The sequence below is a fragment of the Triticum dicoccoides genome, chromosome 3B (assembly GCF_002162155.2).
Source record: "Triticum dicoccoides isolate Atlit2015 ecotype Zavitan chromosome 3B, WEW_v2.0, whole genome shotgun sequence".
NCBI lineage: Eukaryota > Viridiplantae > Streptophyta > Magnoliopsida > Poales > Poaceae > Triticum > Triticum dicoccoides.
Genome location: NC_041385.1, coordinates 793,983,984 through 794,002,201, shown reverse-complemented (window position 1 = coordinate 794,002,201; position 18,218 = coordinate 793,983,984).

Below are 18,218 nucleotides of genomic sequence, written 5' to 3'. Positions count from 1 at the left end.
AGTGAGGGTTCGGGATCGCTGGGCTACGCTCGAGAGTCTAGGGCTTGGCTTGTGTTGTGTGGGCTGCGTGCGCTTTGCTTGTGGGTGGAGGGAGGTAGAGGAAAAGTGGACTGCCTTATATGGAGAGCGGGGGCTTGGGTGAGGGGGTAGCTCCGTTGGGCGGCGGCCAGGGAAGCCGAGACGGGGTGGGGAAGTAGAGATAGAGTTGGGGTCGGTAGGGTTTATGCCGGGTGAGGGTTCCCTGGCCGGCGCCGCTGCGAGTGGGGGATCGCGGCGGGAAGGGGGTGGGAGTCTGCTTCGGAGACGATGGGTGGCGGGGCTGGGATCGATGATCCAGTTTGTTACGCGGTTTAAACGGGATTCACCGGCTGTTGATTTTTTTACAGCACAGCCTGGCAGAGAGATAGAGGTAGAGCTGAGAGAGAGACTTCCACGCGGTTTAAACGGTTTAACAGTACGGTAGAGAGAGAGAGTACCGCGCGGTTTAAACGGGATCACCTGCTGTTAATTTGAGAGAGAGAGAGAAAGAGAGAGAGGGAGAGTTAACAATTGTACATGGAAACGAACCTTGCCCGGATCTGATCGATTTATTTCTTCGCCAACAAAATAGTATCTTAGTGGAGGCAAAGGAAAGTTAATTAAACTGGTGAAGAGAGTAGAGACGGAGAGAGAGGAGTCTATGTTAGTATCCCTTTTTTCCCCGGTATGTCAAAGCACATACCAAAAACATCGAAGCATTCTAAACAATCAATACTGTAGCATTATTTTCCTGTAAATAAATGTACTAACCAATCTCCTAATGAAGGCCCAGAAGAATCATGCATGGCAACATATGCTAATTTTTTGTTGCTGGTAAGTTACCACGCTGACCACTTGGTAAAAATATGTTGCAACATGTTAATCAATATTTCCAATAACATGCAAAACAATTCACGAGAAATATAATGTGAAGAATAGTTTGCAGCATGAGTGCAATATTTGCAGCAGACCTTTAGACTCTGACTCCAACAGCCGCGCCAAACAAGCGTCGCGCCGTAAAATTGCCCATTTCTCATGCGCGCAACCGGTATAGTGGCTCCAGCGGGCGCGCAAAAACCGCGCGGACGGCATATGTAGTTCAGCGCGTGGGCCGAAACTTCATTGCGTGCTGCTTATTTGCTGCGCCCGCTCCCGCGCGCTGGACTCTCACGCGCTCGCTCGCAACTCCCCCTCCCCCCTCCAGCCGCGGCGCCGCCGCCGCACGCGCCACCCGGCGACCGTTCCGACGCTTCCCCGGCCTATCTCCGCGCCGCAGCGGCTTCCTCCACCCCCCTCTAGTCACCGCCGCCCCTCGTGTGCGCCGTCCTCCGACGAACAGCGCCTGGGCGCTCGCTACCGCTCGGCGCCCACAAGGTGTTTGACAAAACGCCTGCAAGGTATGTATTGCTCAAACTTCATGAATTTGGTGCATGTTGATTGTAGTTTTAATAGCATAGTATTGAACATTATAGATGAGTTCGTCGTATGATTCTTCCGAAGAAGAATTTGATATGGAAGAGGAGGAGGATCTTGCACTGATCCTAGCTATGCACATCAACAAAAACCGAAGCACGGTGGTTCGGTTATGGGCTAGCAGAAAATTTAGAGGGATGGGATCGACGCCCATAACAGATTGATGAGACACTATTTCGTGGAGAATCTCACATACCCGGAGTCGTACTTTCGTCGCCGGTTTAGAATGAGCATCGAGTTGTTCAGGCGCATTGCAGAGAAACTGGCTAGCCATGACCGGGTTTTTTAGCAAAGGAGGAATGCCGCCGGAGGGCTCGGGCATAGCACCTTTCAGAAGGTGACAGCCGCTTTGCGTATGTTGGCATACGGTATCCCGGCTGATCTAGTTGATGATCACTTGGCTATGGGTGAGAGCCAAGCCATCATGTGTGTCAAGCGCTTCACAGTCGGAATTGTGCAAGTGTTTGGCCAGGAGTATTTGAGATCTCCCAATGCTGAAGACGTCGCAAGGCTATTGGAGATGAACAAAGCTCGCGGCTTCCCTGGTATGCTTGGCTCAATAGATTGCATGCATTGGAGTTGGAAGAATTGTCCAAAGGCATGGCATGGGCAATTCCACGGCCAAATAAAGGGTTCCACTATAATCCTTGAAGCGGTGGCCGATCAAGAGACTTGGATTTGGAATGAATTCTTTGGAATGCCTGGATCTTTGAATGACATCAATGTTGTCAACCAGTCACCACTGATGAATAAGATTGCAAATGGCGATTTGCCACCGGTCCAGTTTGTAGCAAATGGTCGTACATACAACTACGGCTATTATCTAGCGGATGGCATATATCCAAAGTGGCAAACCTTTGTGAAGCCGTTGAAAAAGCCGGAAGGTAGGAAAAATCTTGATTTCCACAATGCTCAGGCGGCGGCTAGAAAAGATGTGGAGAGAGCTTTTAGGATTTTGCAAGCCCAATTTGCTATTGTGAGAGGACCGGCTAGGTTTTGGGATCAAAAAAATGCTTTGGTACATCATGCACGCGTGTGTGATCATGCATAACATGATCATCGAGAATGAGCATGGCAAAGATGTAGACTACTCTCAATATGAGTTGTTGGGACATCCCGTGCGAGTGCGACGGAGGGCTGAAAGGGTAGCCCGTTTTGTTGCCTCCTATCATGCCATTCGACGTCCGGCAGCACATGATGAACTCAAGAAGGATCTCATTGAAGAGTGGTGGGCATGTAATGGACGACAAAGATCATCATCATGATTTGTGCGTTCGACATTGTATTGTTGAACTATTTGTTGTGTTTATTGCACTATTTGTTGTTTGAAAGATAAACTGTTTGTTTGAGTTGTAATAACGAAATTGAACTATTTATTTTGTTTGTGTGTGATCTTTTGCTTCTATTTTGGAATGCATATGTTGTTTGTGCGAGAGCCGCGCGTGCTGCATTTTTGTGCGCAACTGGAGCTGCGCCTGCGCTGCATTTTAGCGCGGCTGCTAGAGCCAGTGCTGCCCGCCGCACCAAACCAGGCGATGGGCGCGCGGCAAAGTAGTCTTTAGCGTGCGGCGCGTTCGGCGGCTGTTGGAGATGCTCTCAGGGCATGTTACGTGTGTGTTTGCAGTGAAGCAAATGTGGGTTTGTGACATTTTGAAGGAAGGAAAGCCAAATTGCGGGATCCCAACTGGGCGTATCCACCCGCGGGTAATGTTTCCCCAAAGCCAGGCGCGACATGGAGGGGGGGGGGGTTCCCTTTTCGGTCCAACTCCCACTACTCCATGGATCCACGACATAAGCTCGACGACCTATGACCAAGGGTGGATGAGAAGCAGTGGCAAGGGATGTACGATGGTGGGAGGGGAGTTGTGAGAGGAAAGAAGGCGCAGGGAGGGTGGCTTTTAGTGTATCTCCAAACTGCAAGTATTGTCAGCATGGAACATCAGAGATGACGGTTCCTACTAAAGCTATGGCTCAACATTTGCAGGCTAAATTTAATCATAATTGTTTCAAAAAGAAAACTTCGAAGCTCATAATATAGCCATACGGTGCCGCCAGTTTGTTTGTGTGTCATCAAATTTGGTCCAAGTTTTCCAATAGCTGGTCATCACTTGTTAGAGCAAGAACAGTCTTACTTTTTTTAAGAAAGTGGTTAGAACTAGGTTTAAGGAAACTCAATTTGCATTACCATTAATTTTGGTGGAAACTGTCATGACCTCGGTAACCATGTGGCTTTGTAGAAACTGTCATTACTAGAAGGCATGACTTTGGATAGCCCTGTGTACATGATTAGAATGTAAGGAAAAGGTTGGATTATCTCCAACCCTGTCATGCTTCACATCATTTTCGGTTGAGAAAAGATTGCCTTCGGTTCCCACACGCTTGTGTGTTTGGAATGGATCCCAATGGCCATGGTTTGTGTGGTCGTTAGACTGTCATCTTGTACAAGAGAGTACACGGTCAATAAAATCTTGCTACTCGGTAAACATGAAAGTTGTAAGCGAGACACATGCTATTTGTGTGTTTTCTTTTTTTTTGCGGAAAACTATTTGTGTGTTTTCAACCCTCGTTCCTAAGTTATTTATTTTCAACTAAATGAGATGCAATCTTTTTTTGCGGGGTAAAATGAGATGCAAATGGTTGTGAGATTCGGCGACCCGTGTTCCTCTGATTGTTAACTTTTTTCTGGGACCATCTTCTAGTTCCGAACTCCTATAGTGAGAAAAGATACAAAATCTCACTGAGTATTTATGAAAGAAGAAACTCTTCCAAGACTGATGTTGCACGAGTGGTGTGGCTGTGTCATTGTGTAGCTAAAACTGATGTTGAAGTGACATGCATGCTGGTGCATGTGTCAAGGGGTGCACTCTCGTCATCAGTTTGTTTATGCAGTAGTTATGATAGTGTGTGCGAAAAAGGCAATTCTCCTATGCACGGGATATCCCTTGTATATCTCAGCCAAGGTTCAAAATATTGTATATTGGGTTCGTATCTGTTTGGTTTGAACATATTGGATGTCGGATATCGGGTGATATATCGGAGGAAATATATCCAGATTTTTTTTCAATATTCTTGTTCAAAAATCTCTTTTTATTAAGAACAAAATTTATGGTGCCAACGTTCTAGCATAATAAATTTAAATTCGTAGTTTATGATCTTGTTAATTAATAATTATTAAAGATAGATTGACAAAATTCTCACTCTAAGATTAAGAATAATATGTTATATATGTGTTCTATGGAACATTATCCATGACTTCGATAATATGATGAAGTTGTAAATATATAATATATTTTCACTGCTTTATAACAAATAGTTGTGTTCATCGACGTATTGGTCTATATCTGCGGGCATACCGGGCCAGATATTGGCCATACAGTTGATATTTCGGTCCATGTTGGATGTTATGTTTTTTATAGTATGCAAGAATGCACATATAATAGATTCTTTTACAAGTTATGTTTTTATCGGTAGAGCCCAAAAACTAATATATTTGTCATATCAGCCTAGATTTAAGAGCTTGATCTCAGCCCTCCGTTTGATTGAAGATTCCAATGCATGTATGCTTATCTTCTTAACATGCATGTTGGCATGGACTACTTTTGGGGGTCCCCATGCATGCATGCTGCCAAAGAATTGCATGCTCCACCCATCCCATGTCCACTAGTGCAGAACCGGGCAATAGCACCGGTTCCATAACCGGCACTAAAGTGTGGGCACTAAAGCCCCCCCCCCCTTAGTACCGGTTCAGCATGAACCGGTGCTAAAGGGCAACCACGTGGCACGAGCCAGCTCCAGGGGGCTGGAGCCCTTTAGTACCGGTTGGTAAGACCAACCGGTACTATAAGGTTTGGGTTTTTTTTTGTTTTATGATTTTTTTTCATTTAATTTTGTGTTTCCATTTTAATTCTTTTTCATTTGCTGGTATTTTACGATACTACACATTGTACACGTTATGCATATATATAGATAGATAAATAGAATTTCTTGTAGAACCAATCATGCATATATATATATATATATATATATATATATATATATATATATATATATATCATCAATGTCTCACAAACCACCATATTAATTAATTCACACATACACACATATATAGCTATATACAATTTCTCCTACATACGCATGTTGCCTTCGGAGCCAGTGACATTAGCCTGGTGCCTTCGGAGCACGATGACAATTGGAAGTGGTTTTCATGGGGGCGGTAGCGGGTAATAGTATTCTCCCTTCGGATTTATGACCTGGTCGAGCAAAAATCCCGCTATTTCCTCTTGAAGTGCTTCTACGCGCTCCGTTTCTAGGAGCTTCTCCCGCACCTCTTTGAACTGTTAAGAAGGAGATTAATATGCGTGTGTATTAGTTGTGTGACTAGATATCGATAATGGTGTAAAAATTGTGAATAGTGTTCTGACAAGCGTACCCATTCCTGTCTTTGAGATCTGCTCCTTTCGAACGCCATCATGCGAATGTTCTCGCAAACGCAGAATGCACAATGATCAGTCCCCTATGCCTGCTTCAGGGCCTTTACGAAAATGGAATTTGATCAGATAATAATTAATCAAGCATGATAATTGAAGAGATGGCGGCTAGCTAGCTAGCTAGTACTACTTAATTACTTACCTTGGGTCGAAACCATTTAAGCTTTTTTTCTATTCGCCTTCCGTGACGCTGATGAACCTTGCCCAAGCCCTGCCCGCCGACAAAGAAAATGAATAAAGGGGTTATTAAATAGTTCATATCATGAAATGATGAACTAAATAGGCCGAGATATATAGTTAATAATGATTGAAATTACCTGTTGACTATCCCAAACAAGATGTTATAGTCAGTATTTGCTTTGAGTAGTGAGTCCAATATTTCAACTGTTCCGGCGTCAACTTTAATGATACACAAGATCCAGTGAAATCTGCATGCACACACGTTTGCATGTCTTAATTAAGCCGGCATATGTAAGCAAAAACATGTAGCTAGCTAGTAGGCAAAAACAGAGAATTTGTAGTACAAGACAGTGTGACTCACTGGAAGTTGTAAGGAAGTAGTATATCTTCATTGTATTTGAGGCGCTTCAAGAACTCTAGCATGTTGTCCTCTACGGCCTTTTCATGATGTGGATTTATTAGCCATGTGTATTCATTAACGGTGTTTGGGTCAATGAACCCAATGCCAAAGCGTCCACCTTTTCTCATTTCATACATTTTCATCCTGCATAATACCACAGTAAAGAATATAGTGAGGATAATTACAGGTAATGATTGATCAAAAGGATCACTACAGCTAGCTTGAGACTTAAATTACAGAAAGAAATCACTTACAGACAATAGCAAGTGACGATAGATTTGTCGAGTGCGTCTTGATTTTATAACTGAAACAGTTCAGAATACTCAACGGACAGAGCTTTCTCATGGAAGTAATGCTCCTCCTTGACATTCACCATGAGGGACAATCGATCGGAAATCTTTGTAATGTTCATGTACCATTGATGCAATTCATACATTCTCGTTGGGAGGTTCTTGACCTTGTCTGGCTCGACCAAAGGTTGGCCCCAGACATATTTCCGTTTTATTTCATCCTCTGTAAGCACAGGCATGGGCTCGATCTCGAGGAGTTGTCCAACAGTGATGTTGAGAACTTCAGCCTGCATTATATGGTCCTTGGTTATTACCATATTGCCCACCTCGGGAACGTAAATTGTTTGCCCACAATAATATTGGGCGCGCGTACTGTCACGTGTTGTTGGCACAACAAGTGAGGGGATCGATTGCGCCGCCTGTTCTCCCAGCTGGGGAATGGTTTTCCCGCATTTTTTGACAGCTGCTTGTTGTTTGCTCGATCCCGAGCTCGCCTCCTTACGTAGACGTGCTCGATTTAACTTCCTGATGTGGCGCTCATAGTCTGTGTCAACAGGCTTGGGAGCTGGTGGTTGAGCCATACGAATGAAGTGGTCAATCGTTTCCTCAGGCACTTTCTCCCTTGGCGGGGGGGTGGTTTCGGTGCAAAATGGGCTTCCACCTCGGCCTTCAATATGGCTGCATTTTCCTCCTCGGACTTGTCATAAGGCCTCTGCGGAAGAGGCGTGAGGCTTGGACCATATTTATATCGCTTGCTTTCGCCTGTACTTCCTGTACTACCTTGACTCGTACCGCTACGCACCATAGCTGCAGGGTGTCTCTTCTGCGATTGCTGAGGCGGCGGAGACGGCTGACGGGGCTGAGTTGGACGAGGAGGAGTGGCCTGAAGCTGTGCCAGACTTGGAGGAGGAGTGGCCTGAGGTTGTGCCGGACTTGGAGGAGGAGTGGACGTCTGACGCTGTGGCGGACTTGGAGGAGGAGGAGTGGTCTGACACTTTGCTGGACTTGGAGGAGGAGTGGCCTGACACTTTGCCGGACTTGGTGGACTTGTAGGAGCGGGAGTCTGCTGACTCAGTGGTGGACTTCGATGAGGAGTCGGCTGACGCGGTGTCGGTGGCCTTTGAAAGATGATGCAATCCTTTTTCCATAGGATGATACGATGTTTGGCCTCTCCGAGAAAGTGCTCGTCGTCACCTCCAGGAATGTCAAGCTGTAGCTCCGAATATGGGTCCACCACCTCATCAACCAAGACACGAGCATAGCCCGCTGGAATCGGGTTGCAATGGAAGGTTGCCTCTGGGGGATTTGTAAAAGCAACAGCGTCCGCCACCTTCATGGATATGTTCTTCATTTTGACGTGTAGCTCGCAGTTAGTGTTCTCTGTGATGTCATCCACGGGGTATCTATCCAGCATTGCGTCGTCCGGGGCGGAACCCACGCTGCTTCTCGGCATGGATGGGGCGGTGCTATCCAATGCTGGATCATTCGCTAGCTGCTGCAGCTGCTGAGACCCCCTTTGCTGGGTAAGTGAGTCGATCTGCTCCTGCTGCCGCTGGAATTTGACTGCCAATTCCGCTTGACTTGCTTCTAGGCCTTGAAGGCGTTCATAGTCCCGCTTCCTCTGCTCCTCCTCCATCTTGCTCTTCTTCTCCTCCGCAATCTTCTTTCTCGCACGGGTTCTATAGTCGGTGTTCCAGTCTGAAAACCCCTCATACCACAGAATAGCGCCATTGCCTCGTGTTCTTCCTGGGTGTTCAGGATTTCTCAGGGCACGCGTAAGCTCGTCGTTCTCTCTGTTGGGCTGGAACACCCCCGATCGTGCCTCTTCTATTGCAACAAGTATCGCATCGTCGGCTCCCTTCAGACTTGCCCTCGTCGAAACATTGCCTGTCTTCGGGTCCAACTCCCCCCCATGCGCATAGAACCAAGTCCTGCACCTGGGGGGCCAGCTCTTAGTAACCGGAGTGACACCTGCATCCTCCATCTCTTTCTCAGACTTATCCCACTTAGGCATTGCCACCGCATAGCCACCTGGCCCCAGCTTATGGAACTTATCCTTTTTTTTGGCATTCTTCTTGTTTATTCTCGACCGTTCCTTAGCTAATTCCGAATCCTGGAATTTCACGAAATCGTCCCAATGAGCACGTTGGTTCTCTAGTGTTCCCTCGAACTGGAGTCTTCCTTCCTCCCTTGACGACGGGGACGACGGGGACGGGGACGACGGGGACGGGGCGGCGACGGGGGCGGCGACGAGGGATGGAGACTTACGGGGGTGGCGGGCGACGGTGCAGAGGAGAAGAAACCAGATGAGAAACTGAAATTTTCGTAAGTGTTGTTTATATAAGACGGGCCTTTAGTACCGGTTTGTGCCACCAACCGGTACTAAAGGTCAGTTTTGGCCAGCCCAAGCGGCGGGAAGCGACCCCCTTTAGTACCGGGTGGTGGCACAAACAGGTACTAAAGGCCCCCCCTTTAGTACCGGTTTGTGCCACGACCCGGTACTAAAGGGGGTGCGCTGGCGCAGGTGCGGTGCGGCAAGTTTAGTCCCACCTCGCTAGCCGAGGGGCGACCGCACTGGTTTATAAACCCCCGTGCGGTCGCTCTCTCGAGCTCCTCTCCAAAGCAGGCCTACTGGGCCTACGTGTTCTTTGCTGCCCTGTGGGCCCACTTGGCCTTTGCGGGCCTGCATCCTGGCCCAACAACAGGTTGGGTTTCTAGTCGTATGCAGGCCGCTCTGGCCTAGTAGGCGGGCTTTTTTTTAATTTTTTTTGCTTTATTTATTTTTGTGTTGTTTATTTTCGTGTATTTAGAGTTTCTTTGTGAATATTTTTGCTTTAGGTACAAAAAATTTACAAACTTTCTGTTAGTGCCCGTAGTTTTCAAATTTGAATAGTTTAAATTTTAAATTATTTGAAATTAGTGTGAACCACTAGTTTATGAATAACTTAACTTTAAAAATTTATAAAGGCATGAAAGAATTTGTTTGCATATAAAATTTCTTCGCGTTTCAAATGCCAAAACACATAACTACCCTAACTATTACAGAGATTCCCCTCTGGGTGTGAAACACAGAAGAAAGTGATGATAGTGAAGCCGATCATATCCCAGATCTTTGGGTGTGAAACTTTTTCTTCGTGTGTGTCCCTTTGCGCCGTAACCATGGAAAATCTTCATCATTTAACGGGATGCTTGGGTCAATATTCCATGAGCAAATCAAAAGTACACTGTAAATCAAATCAAAAGTTGTTTGCCCATTTGAGGCCATGCTTTTTCCCTTTGCTTACAGCCAAATATACCATGTTTTGTTATTGCATTTTACTTAGGTTTTCCATGAGCAAATTTGCCAAACCATCACGATGAACAGTACAAAGACAAGATCCAAGCAACCTTTGAGCCAACTGATCTGAATCAGGATTCTGTCTTACACAACTCTTGTCTTTGGAATCTGCAGGGAGCTCCCGGTGGGAGACATCCTCCAAGCCCTGAGGGACGAAACCATGAACGACCCCCGTGAGAGGATCGAGATGGCGCAGAGCCACACGTTCTACCGCCCGTCACTCCTCGGGAAGCCGTGACCTCGGTAGCCCCGTGTACATGATTAGAATGTAAACAAAAGGCTTGGATTAGCTCCAGCCCTGTCATGCTTCACATCATCATCGATTGAGCAAAGGCGTCTCCGGGTTTCGTTTCTGCTGGCTTGTGTGTTTGGATCCCAGCCCAGGCCCCAGCGGCCATAGTTTGTGGGGGTCGTTGGACTGTCATGTTGTACAAGAGAGTACTGAGCGAGTCAATAATATGTTGCTACTTGGACAATAAACATGAGGCGTAAACGAGACGCCGGTTATTTGTGTGTTTTTAACCCTCGCTGCTAAATTATTTGTTTTCGATGAAATGAGATGCAAAAAAAAAATAGTGAGATTCGGTGACCCGTATTTCTCTGGGTATTAGTTTTTTTTTCTTGGATTGTCGTCTGGGTCTGAACTTCTATAGTGCGAAAAGATGCAAAATCTTTGAGCATTCATTGACACCAAGCTGGAATTCTAACAAGACTGATGTTGCACAAGTGGTATGGTTGACTCCAAGTAGGAATTCTGACAAGACTGATGTAGCTAAAACTGATGTTGCAGTAACGTGAATGCTGCTGCACGTGTCAAGGGGCGCACGATCGTCACTCTGTTTTGTGGTATACCTAGTACACTAATTGAAAGCGAGAGGGGGAAGAATGAGCTAGGCACCATGCCCGTGTGCTCTGTATTGCACTCATGTATATAGTACAACAGGGGGGCGCCGTAGCGCAGTTTACAGGAGCGACGTGCGCTGGGAAGTGGTGATCGTGCAGCTGTACGTGGGCACGGCCAGGGCACAGAGGAGACCAACGGTTTCTGCTAACACCCCGCCGCAGCTGAAGTGTCCGGAGGCCGGATACACAAGCTGGATCGGAACTCCTGGAATGCCGGAGTAGGCAGCCCCTTCGTCATGATGTCGGCGAACTGCTGTGTTGTTGGAACATGGAGCACGCGGAGCTGGCCGAGGGCGACCTTCTCGCGGACGAAGTGAATGTCGAGCTCTATGTGTTTAGTTCGCCGGTGATGCACGGGGTTGGCCGCCATGTAGACGGACGAGATGTTGTCACAGTAGACAACGGTGGTGGTGGCGAGCGGCGTCCGGAGTTCACCGAGGAGCTGTCGTAGCCAGCAGCATTCAGCGACCGCGTTGGCGACGGCGCGATACTCCGCCTCGGCGCTCGAGCGTGAGACGGTGGGCTGGCGTTTAGATGACCACGACACCAGCGAGTCACCGAGGAAGATGGCGTAGCCGGACGTCGAGCGGCGGGTGTCGGGGCAGCCCGCCCAATCCGCATCCGAGTACGCGACCAGATCCAACGCCGGGGAGCGGGCGATGTGCAGCCCGTGAGTGTGCGAGCCGCGCACGTAACACAGAATGCGTTTGACCAGCGTGAGATGATGCTCACGTGGATCGTGCATGGACAGGCACGCTTGCTGGACGGCGTAGGCGAGATCCGGCCGCGTCATCGTCAGGTACTGTAGGGCGCCCACGATGCTGCGGTAGTCGGAGGCATCGACGACGGGAGGACCGGCATCCGCGGAGAGCTTGCAGCGCGTGTCGACGGGTGTGCTCACGGGCTTGCACTGCAGCATGTTGGCGCGGTCCAGCAGCTCTTCGGCGTACTTGCTCTGCGACAGGAAGAAGCCGGCTGCGTTGCGGGAGACGCGGATCCCAAGGAAGTAGTGCAGCGGGCCGAGATCTTTCATGGAGAACTCGGCGAGGAGTTGGCGCTGGAGCTGCTGGAGGAGGGACGACGAGGACGCTGTGATGACGATGTCATCCACATACAGGAGCAGGTACGCGGTCTCGTGGCCGCGCTGGAGCACGAAGAGGGACGGGTCCGATCGAGCTGCCGTGAACCCAACTTGACGAAGAAAGGCAGCGAAGCGATCGAACCAGGCCCGTGGCGCCTGCTTGAGCCCGTACAGAGAGCGATCGAGGAGACACACATGCTCAGGGTGACGCTCGTCGACGAAGCCGGCAGGTTGCTGGCAGTAGACGCGCTCGTTGAGGTAGCCTTGCAGAAATGCGTTGTTGACGTCCATTTGATGAACAGGCCAGTCCCGGGTCGCAGCAATGGCGAGGACGATGCGAATCGTCGCCGACTTGACGACGGGAGAGAATGTCTCGTCGAAGTCAACGCCGGGGCGCTGCGAGAAGCCACGGACGACCCATCGAGCTTTGTAGCGTTCCAGCGTGCCGTCCGCCTTATACTTGTGTCGAAACAGCCACTTGCCGGAGACGATGTTGGCGTTGGCGGGTCGTGGCACAAGTGTCCAGGTCCTGTTCGCCATGAGAGCCCTGTATTCATCCTGCATAGCAGTCTGCCAATTGGTGTGACGAAGCGCAGCACGCACGGACGTGGGAACGGGGGAGATGGTGGTGACAGAGTTGTTGTGGGCATACTTGGGGTTTGGACGGAACGTGCCCAGCTGTGCACGCGTGACCATGGAGTGAGTGGGAACGGCTGGGGGCTTGGGTTTGCGTGGGGCGGCTGGTTCGTGCTCTGGCATGGGTGTGGCCGTCGGAACGACTGGCAGGACAGTGTCGCGAGGAGAGGTGCCAGGCGAACTGGCTGGCATGGTAGCGAAGCGGGATGGAGAGGGCGTGGCCGGGGCGGTGATGTCAGGCGGATGGGCCACCGGGGTAGCGGAACTAAGGGGGGAACGCACATGAGTGGTGCGAGCCCGGCGGGTTATGTGGTACGGGAAGGGTGGGACGGCATGGTCGTCGGCGGCCGTTGTGTCGGGAGCGGCGGCAGGTTCGGGCTGCTGGAAAGGGAAGGTGTGTTCGTCGAACGTGACATGGCGTGAGATAATGACACGCCCGGTGGTTCTGTTGAGGCACCGATAACCCTTGTGATCGGTGGAGTACCCGAGGAAGACGCACGGCATCGAGCGTGGAGCAAGTTTGTGCGGGGCTACGGCCGAGAGGTTAGGGTAACACAAGCAGCCAAACACGCGCATGGCGGTGTAGCTAGGGTGGGCACCGTAGAGGAGAAAGAACGGGGTGGCGTCATGGCGGGCACGGCATGGGCGCCGGTTCAGCAAGAACGTGGCGGTGTTGAGAGCCTCAGCCCAGAATGTGAACGGCATGCCAGCGTGGATGAGGATAGTGCGGACGATGTCGCTGAGCGTGCGGAGCACGCGCTCAGCGCGCCCGTTCTGCGGGGACGTGTATGGGCAAGACATGTGGAGAACGATGCCATGAGCGGAGAAGAAGGCGCGAGACGCGTGGTTGTCGAACTCGCGGCCATTATCCGCCTGCAGTGTGAGAATGGGGAGGTGAAAGTGGGTGCGAACGAGGGCGGCAAAGTGCTCGAGTGTAGGCAGCGCGTCAGATTTGTGGCGTAGAGGGTAGGTCCAGACAAAGTGACTGTAATCGTCAAGCACAACTAAATAGTACTGAAAGCCAGATGTGCTGCATACAGGCGAGGTCCATACATCACAATGTATCAACTGGAAAGGGAAATACGACACATGATCGGAAGTGCTGAATGGTAATCTAGTACTTTTTCCTAACTGACAGCTCGAGCAGGGATGAGTGGTGGCGACGGGAGCAACGTCTGCAGTGTGCCGAAGAGCGAGGCGAAGGGCGTCATGATGTGGGTGACCAAGGCGTTCGTGCCACGGTTCAGCGGAGACGGCGGTGAGGGCATGATGCGTCGACGAAGGAGAGACGGGGTAGAGGTCGCCGTCGTCATCACATCGGAGGATCACCCTCTTCGTTCTTCGATCCTTGACAGAGAAGCCAATGTCGTCAAATTCAACATTAACAGGGTTATCACGGGCTAGCTTCTTGACGGAAAGAAGATTCTTGACGAGGTTTGGAGAAATAAGGACGTTTCTAAGAGAGAGAGGAGAGCCAGAGGTAGGAAGGGAGGCGTGTCCTTTGTGCGTGATCGCAAACGAGGAACCATTGCCAACTACTATACGGGTAGAAGTACAGGGTTGGGCAGAGGACAACATACCGGACGAGGACGCCATGTGTGATGAAGCACCCGTATCCAAGTACCAGGTCGGGTTGGGCGGCTGCTGCTGCTGCACCCCGAGGTTGTTCAGGGCCTGCACCAGACCGGCCTGATCCCAGGTAGGCTGTCCAGTGGGCACCGCACCGGCGGGCGGCGCGCCGTAGAGAGAGTGGGGTGGTACAGCGCCGGGCGTCCAGACAACGGGCGGGGCGTCGTAGGGGATCGGGTGTGGTGCAGCAGACGGCGGAGCAGTGTAGTGTGATGCGATCCCGGCGAATGGTGCAGTAGAGCCGGGCCGCGGACCGAGTACGCCGGCTCCGGGCGCGTGCGGGCGCCACGGCATGGGCCAGGCATGCACCAGGCCAGTCCAGGGGGCGGGCGCGGGAGCAGTTGGTGCAGAGGGACGAGATGAGGACGCACCGCCGTGGTCGACGGCCTTGCCCTTCCCCTTGTTGCGGCCGCCACCAGAGCGACGGTTGCTGCTACCTTGGTTGCCACCACCCGAGGATGCCCCGCCGGAGTTGGAGCTGGGGGGGCACGGGCGGCGTACAGAGCCATCTCCGTGGAGGGCTCGGGCGTCAGCCGGCTCTCCTCCAGCAACAGAAACGCACGGCAACGGAGGAAGGTAGGAAATGGCGTCTGCATGGTGAGGATCGGGATGGCGTACCGGAGACGAGGGTGGAGGCCGCGGAACATGTTGAGCACTTGATCGCGGTCCTGCACGATTTCGCCGAGGTCAGCGAGCCGGTCAGCGCACTCCTTGAGGCGCCCGAAGTAGTCGATGATGGAGGCGCCACCCTGCTCGATGCGGCGAAACTCCGTGGCGAGAAGGACGACTTGGTGCTCGGCGTTCTCCATGAACAGCGAGAGCACCGCGCCCCATATCTCCGCGGCCGTAGCGCCGCGATGATGAACGAGGCGGAAGATCTCCGGGCTCACACGCGTGTACAGCCAGGAGAGGATGTGGGCGTCGTCCTGTACCCAGGCGGCGTCGCCGGGACGAGCCGCGCCGGTGATGTGGTCAGTGATCGCGTACTTCTGGAACATGACCTCGAACAGAGTTCGCCACTGGGAGAAGTTGGGGGGGTTGAGGGTGAGCGTGATGGGCACATGCTGGTTGATATAGATGCCGGCGAGGGGAGAAAAGGTCGAGGCCGTCGAGGAGGCGGCGGGATCAGCCAGGAGGAGGGGGGCACCGCGAGCGAGCGCGGACGGCGTGAGCAGAGGCTGCTGCTGGTGCGTCGGTGTCCTAGGCGAGGAGCCATGGCCAGGGAAGGTGGGACGGGGAGGAGGTGGGGGAGGTCGGGGCGGAGTCGCCATGGGTGCGGGCTCGGAGTCGGGGCAGCGGAAGCTTGAGGTTACAGACAGGGGATGGAACCGGCGTCTGATACCATGAAAGCGAGAGGGGGAAGAATGAGCTAGGCACCATGCCCGTGTGCTCTGTATTGCACTCATGTATATAGTACAACAGGGGGGCGCCGTAGCGCAGTTTACAGGAGCGACGTGCGCTGGGAAGTGGTGATCGTGCAGCTGTACGTGGGCACGACCAGGGCACAGAGGAGACCAACGGTTTCTGCTAACACTAATAGTGCGTGTTATGTTTGAAGAAGAGTTTATAGCTGGTCAAACTGGACACATTTGACATATTGAATATATTTTTTTAATAAAAGAGCACACTTTCTGTTGTTGATATACTCCCTTCGTTCTTAAATATAAGTCTTTGGAGAGATTTCATTATAAACCACATACGGATGTATATAGAAGCATTTTTTTAGTGTAGATTCACTCATTTAGCTCCGTATGTAGTCCATAGTGAAATCTCTGCAAAGACTTATATTTAGGAACGGAGGGAGTATTTGGCTTTGTGCATGCATGGACTTCCAGTTTGAGCATGAGCTCCGTCAGGATATTTTGCGAGAAATTTCTTCTACCGCTATGTTTTTGCATCTTCTTCCTTCAAAAAAAGGCGGATCAAGATGAGCGTGGGTGCATGTGGTGTGCAGTGTGTTGCCCTAAAAAAGTTTAGTTAAAACTTGATGAACAAAGAACCCAAATTCAGGCACGTATCGATCAAACTACCACACAACTTTGGACTTCCCCTGAGATGTTTCTGACCTAATCATCCTCTAATGGCAGCAATTTCATCAAATTTATACTTATCATGACTAATAGTACTAAAAAAGCACATCAAAATCCTCTCGTATATACTGATCAATATCAAACTGCTTGTCGTATCATCATCGATCACTGCTTGTCGTCGACGGGAGGCTGGGGCTTCTCCTCCTCCTTCGGTGGCTGCATGATGGTCACGCCGAAGATCCTTACGCAGCCTGCCGGCACCACCGGTGCCTGCGGGGGCTGCGCCGCCACCTCGGCCGCCGGCGCCACAAACGGCGCTTCCATGGCAGGCGCCGGCCCGGGGATCGCGAACCCGATGGCGTGTGGGGGGAAGAGGCAGCGCGTCCGCTTCCTCGGCACGATGGGCTTGCCCTGGTAGTGCTTCCTCATGTGCCGCCCTAGCTGGACGCCGCTGGTGTAAACATCGCCGCAGACCTTGCAGGGGTGGAGCCTCTCCGGCCTTGGCCCGCCCGCTGCTATGGGGTCGACCCCCGCTGCTATGGCTGCCGCCGCCGCAGCCGCGATCCTCCGGTTCTTGTGGCCGGCGGCGTGTCCGCCCAGCCCCTGGTGCGTCTCGAACCACCGGTTGCACTCCTTGCACGAGAATCCACGCGGGGCGGCGGGGTCCTGGCGGTGCTGGATGATGCGCAGTGGCCTGTGGAAGGCCTGCGGTGGGGCGACGGCGACATGCTGGTGTGCGGGGGCGGATGGATGGAGATAGACGGCGGCTGGGTCTGGTGCTGGTGCGACCGGAGCGGGCACGGGGACTTCCTTTTGCTCCGGTGCAGGAGGCGTCGGGGCGATGTCGACCTTCTTGGGTTCAGCGGCGGGCGGTGCTGCCTCTACCACCACTATGGCCTTGGAAAGATCAGCAGCACGCTGACGACTGGGCTCCACGATGTCGCTGCTGCCGCTGCCAGGGACGACCTGATCGCTGGTCACCGCCTCCACGGGCATCGGGTTGTCCGAGACCTTGGTCTCCTCGACGACATCAATGGCCGTGGACACGGACATGGAGTCGCCCACCTCGTCCACGCCACTGACCTCTGGCGACACCTTCACCTCCACCTTGGGCTGCGCCTGCGCGTGGACCCTCATGTGGCCATGCACGGCCTTGGAGCTGTGGAACTGCCTGTGGCAGACAGGACAGGCCGGGAATAACGCGGTGACGGCAGCAGCATGGTCGCCGGCGTCGGTGTCGCTGATGGTCCCGCCGGAGCCGAGCGAAGACGTGGGGGAAAAAGCCCGGGTAGTCGATCTTGATCTTCTTGATCTTGACCCGGCGGCGCTGCCTGTGCCGCCGGCCACGTCATCCAGAACAGGGACAGGGCCGGGCCGCGCGACCGTGACCATCTTCCGCTGGCGGTCGCGGTGGTCGTGGAGGGGCACTGGGTGGAGGTAGTAGCGCGCGTCCTCGTCGTCGGTGTCGGTGTCGGAGCCGGTGTAGTAGCCGGAGGCGACGATCTCGCCCTCCTTGATCTCGCGGCGCCGGCGCCCCGACTGGCCTAGGCGATCATCAGCGGAGCCGGTCATGGAAGGAAACCAGATCGGTCGATCGATCGATCAGCAGTGAGGGAGAGAGAACGAGAGGTCAAGCGAGAGAAGCTAGGGTTTGGCGTGGCTACTCGCTACGCTACGCTCTCGAGAGTTAGGGCTTTGCTTGTGTTGTGGGGGGCTCTGGCTTGGCCACGCTGCGCTTTGCTTGTGGGTGGGAA